Source organism: Nicotiana tabacum, chromosome 6 (genome assembly GCF_000715075.1).
Source record: "Nicotiana tabacum cultivar K326 chromosome 6, ASM71507v2, whole genome shotgun sequence".
Taxonomy (NCBI): Eukaryota; Viridiplantae; Streptophyta; class Magnoliopsida; order Solanales; family Solanaceae; genus Nicotiana; species Nicotiana tabacum.
The window spans coordinates 192128808-192134046 of NC_134085.1; the positions used below are offsets into that span (position 1 = coordinate 192128808).

Consider the following 5239-nt stretch of genomic DNA (forward strand, 5'->3'; position numbering starts at 1 on the left):
AATAAAGTAAGCTGGTTGCTTGACGTCTTAATTACTCTCTCTTATCCACTTTAATTAATTTTTTGGCTGTTAATTTCATACGTATTAATGAATCCATTTTTTAACATTAATTACTTAAATTGACCATAGTAACCTTAATTTTTTTTATTGGAAAAACTACTTCTAGACTCTTTACTCTAAAAGCAACTTTGGAAAAAAAAAAATTCATTCCTTCTTGATTTGAAAAAATTAAATATTGAGACCACGAAAAAAAGACCAAAAAAGTAATTAAAATGGACCGAAAGGAGTTATAAATTACTGGCAAGTTGATAAATACGAAAGATTTATGTCTTGAGCATATTTATTTTTGACAATTGAACACTTGTTTTTGACAACAGATCATCTCTTGGTTTTCAAAACCAAAAAAAAGGAAAAATAAATCAGAAAATTGAAAACACCTCTTGTTTTAGCTGGAAATTCCACGTGCGGACTGCAAAAGCTGAAAATGTTAGAGCTTGTTTTTCTTTTCTCTTCTTCAGAATTGCTTTTCGGCCACATAAACAACTTTTTAGTATATGTAAAATGTAACGACCCGACCGATCGTTTTAAGTATCTGCAATTCGCTCGGTATTTTGAAGGCTTGAGTATTTTCGCATGATATATTATGATTTACATAAATCGTCGGAATTGATTTTCAAGTTATCCGGAATCGAATTGGAAGAATGAACTTTAAGATTTGAGCTATAAGTTGGAAGAGTTGACCAAGTTTGACTTCTTAACATTTGACCTCCGTACAAAACCTCATCATTTCTACACATTTTCTTGCTCTTCAAGTTCAAATCGAATCAATGAGGGCCGTAAATTGAATGAATGTCAATCTAGACCCTCCATTTGTTCGATTTCGAACTATAAAGGAGAGAAAACGCGGGATTTTGAAGAAAGAGACGAAAAATCGGAAAAACCTGGAGAGAAAAATCAGAAAATTGGAAGAAAAGTTTTAGGGTTCGAATTTTTGATTTTCACATTTTCTCTTCTAATTTTTTGAGTTTCTGTTTTTCATATATATAAAAAAAGAACAAAATCAGTTTCTTCTTGTTTTAATTCTGCTTCAAAGTCAAGAAAAATACAAACAAAAAAATCAATTTCTTCTTTGGAATTTTTGATTTTTCCTTCTAGATTTCTGTTTTAGTTCATTAAAAAAAACAAAAGAAGAATCAGTCCATTTGCATTTGAATCACATTTCAAAATCACAAAGCAAAAACTATATAGTGAGTAAAAGAGGATTCTATTTTTCTTCGCTTCTATTTCGGATTCGGAATTCAACTATGGAGTTTGATTGAGGTTTGCCGTGGAGTTGAAGTTGTCTTTCGAGGTCAGCTCGTGGTTCCTTTTAAGTCTCGAATTTCAGTAGCTGATTTTCCTTTCAAGCTCGTTGCCTAGTTTTCTGCTGATTGTACCACATTCGAACATCGAAGGATAATCGAAATTCCAGTTTTCAGGTTCATACCTCATCCTTTACTGTTTTCATGTGGATCCAAGTACTAAGTTAATCTAATTTGAATGATTTACCTTCTATGCTTTGGATGTTCTTAGCTTCCTTTATATGTTGAAGTATCTTTCAAGTTCAGATTTGTTTAGTTTAAGATGACCGAGTCGTTGGCTGCGTTTTGTAAGTTTGTTTCGTTTGTCTGCTAAGTTTAACCCGAAACTGATTCGAAGCTTTCTCTAGTGGTTATTCATCTTTGTCGAACTGGTTCGTCAGTTTGTGAATGGTAATTGAACTTGAGTTTGTTTGGTTTGATATGCTTTGATCAAGAGTTAGATGGTTGAGTTACTGTCAAACGGATCGCGACTCATTAGTGTGCTTTTCTTGGTGTTACAGTATGACCGTGTCCATGTTTTGGCAGTTTGAAAAGGCAGTGATTCTAAATTGGGATTAATGGTTCTGTTTCTTCTACAGTCATGACTTGATGTTAGGTTAACTTTGTGCTTGATTCATTCTTGAACTCGTGAGTCGACACATACTTAGCTTTACTTGTAGGCCATAGAAGTTAATGTTCATGTTCATGAAAGTCCTGCCAAGGCAGTCTGGCTGCTTTGATGTGAATCCTGCGTCATTATTCTTCAAGTTCGTCGTGTTTAAATGTCATTAGAAGGTATAATTGGTGTCATAAAGTTTGAGAGTTTTTATATCTTGAAATGAGAACTCAAGTTGAAGTCCTTCTCCTGTTTCCTTTATTTTGTCGACAATCACTTAGTGAAATGCCTTGTGAAGGTTCTGTGATCTTTCTTAACTAACATTTGGATCAGCTAAGGGCCCCAATGTCTTGTTAAATTGACAAATAGGCAGATCGTTACTTAGGTGAACTAAAAGTGACCATGATGAGTTTAACATGATTAAGCTAATGAGGTGTCGAGGCGAGAATTCAAAGTATAAGTGTAGCATTGCCTAACCAGTATGGGTCTTTCTATTGAAATTAGTTTGATCTTTGTTCGTATTTAGTTGGCATGCCAAATTATGTAATTTGACACCATGGCATAGAGATTGTTCGTGCGGCTTATTTGATGAATTTGCTGGGATCTGATCAAAAGCTTTGTTAGTTATTTAATTGAGTTTGTCCACACCTTTCACCATGGGATATGAGTTTTGCTTTGAGCCACTTAGTTAAAAATAATGGGAGAATACACAGATGAGGTAATGGAGTATTAATAACACTGATCATACTTGAATACACTCTTTATTTCCTCTATTAGTATTTGTATTTTTTTCTCTTTTTCTTTCAGTTTGGATACTTATCTTGCTTGATTTGCTGACGTTCGGCTGAATGGTTGTATTGTCGTGGGAAGTGGAGAGACCAAAGCCCATTAGTAATGAATTTGCTCACATGTCTTAGGATTGGGCTTGGCCAAATGCATGAAATAAGAAGTTAAAGTAAGAATTTTCTTCTACCTTATTTAGTTGTCTTTCATTTGTTTATTTAATTACATTGTCCGCTAGGAGCATGTTTATGCCGACCATACATGGGTAGGCAAGCCTTAGGATTTTTGTTAATTGAGGCGAGAGGTCGTTCCCGTAGTTAAATTTATCTGGGGAATGCCCCGTAAAGTTTGTATATATTATTATCCGGGGTATGCCCCGAAGAACTATGTAAATATTTTGGAGGCCATGGCGAACATCGTAGAAGAAGTAGCGTAGAATAGAACTTTAATATTTTCTTCTATTTATTTTATCTTTCTTAGGTAGGGACGACCTCTAGCCTCTTGTGTGTTTATTTTGTTTTGTGTTTTTACCTCAATTGAATATTTTAAAGCCAACTAGATTGAGTACGCAATCGTGACTTTCACGGGACTGGGGGAGTGCCTAACACCTTCTCCCCGAGTCAAATGAACCCCCTTACCCTAATCTCTGGTGTAGACTTAGTTTTAGAGTTCAAAGTGTTTTGAAAGGAAAATTATTATTTTTAGAAAAAACGGTGACCTGACACACCGAAATCAAATGTCAGGTGGCGACTCTGAGTTGTTTCCTTCTGAACACAATTTTGTCACTTTTTAATTAAAAACCCTTTTGAGCTTTACAAATCCTTTTTATTTATTTAAGAGGATGAGTGAGTTTGTAAAAAAAGGGTGTGACATCCGTTAAAACACTCTCCTTGATGTTATTTATGTTTCTTGCCTTGTGTGTCATTGATATACATATGGTAAGGAAGAGTGTAAAGCACGAAGGATGATGTCGTGCTTTGTTTATACATTATCATGTGAGGGAGAGTGTAAAGCATGAAGGGTGATGCCGTGCCATATTATTGAGAGTAAAAGCATGAAGGGTGATGCCGTGCCATATTATTGAGAGTAAAAGCATGAAGGGTGATGCCGTGCCATATTATTGATACTATAATGCTTTCATATCTTCATGAGATCATGGCACAATGGGTGTTTCCGTGCAGGCGAGGATGAGGGACATGCATTATGATGTGATATTTATTTTCCAGTGTATATGTTCATGTCTTTACCTTGAGCTGTTATTGTCGCAATCTCAGATCTGATGTGACTTGTTGCTATTGTTCTGTCATTTATCTCTATATCAATTGTTGTTGTATCGCTCATATTTTCTGCCTGTTTAACTCGCAAATATCATGCCTATTTTCCTGCTTTTATAATACACTCATGTCGTATCTATTCTGTTGCACTTTGGTACAAGCCTTCCACCATGCTAGTCATTCATGCCTCTACTTGTTAACTTGTAAAGATCATGTGCTTCCTTCTTATTTATTATATTTGTACTTAGGCCTCTATCATGCTAGTTTGTTGAAGTTGATATTCCTTGTTTCCAATTGTTGTCATTGTCACACCTCCTTTTTCAACTACACCCCACAAAGGGGCGTAGAGGGGAGTTTTTCCAATTAAAGGACAATTGAAACGGGATTTATTTATTTATTTCAGAGTCGCCACTTGAGAGATTTATTGTGTCCCAAGTCACCGGTTGAATCCCGAATCGAGGAAAAGAATGACTCTGTTTAACAGTCTGCGCACCAGAAATCCGGATAAGGAATTCTGTTAACCCGGGAGAAGGTGTTAGGCATTCCCGAGTTCCGTGGTTCTAGCACGGCCGCTCAACTGTCATATTCGGCTTGATTATCTGATTTTATACAATTATGAACCTAAGTGCAAATTTTAACTGTTTACCGCTTTGTTATTATTTATTCAAAGAATTGCAACGTCGTGAGAATGCATCTCGAATTGCGCCACATAAATGTACCTGCAATTTTTTGATATGTTCCAACTTCGTTGGGATTTGGATTTGGGTCACATAAATGTGCACCCGAGTTTAGGAAAATAACATTTTTAAATACGCGCCTACAGACTAACGCGTTGTTATTTTGAGAAAAGCCGTAAAGTTCGCTATGAGGCCTGTCTCGAAATCTAAGCATTCGAAATAACTATCCGTTGAGGGCCCCGCAATTTGTGTATTCTTGTTTTTCGAGACTCGTCTCATTCATTATTTTTTAAAGGAATTTGCAACGTCATGGACATGCATCTCGAACCACGTCACAATCAATGTACCCGTGATTAGCGACACATTTCGACTCCATTGAGATTTGGATTTGGGTCACATAAATGTGCACCCGAATTTAAGGAGGTAAATTATTAAAGTACGCACCTAAAGAGACTAACGCGCAGTTGTTTTGGTAAAAGGACGCGAAGTTCGCTAAGCGGCCGATCCCGAGTTCTAAGTAATTAATACTTACATTTGTGAGGGCCCCGC

The 5239-nt window shown here is 36.1% G+C and overlaps 1 long non-coding RNA gene across 1 annotated transcript; it reads left to right on the top strand.

Moving 5' to 3' along the window:
* The first annotated feature begins 367 nt into the window (after window positions 1–367).
* On the top strand, window positions 368–4658 carry LOC107825480 (uncharacterized). The gene is made up of 2 exons (XR_001657083.2): window positions 368–1478; window positions 2764–4658. It is a non-coding gene; the product is annotated as an uncharacterized LOC107825480 (long non-coding RNA).
* The last annotated feature ends 581 nt before the right edge of the window (window positions 4659–5239 follow it).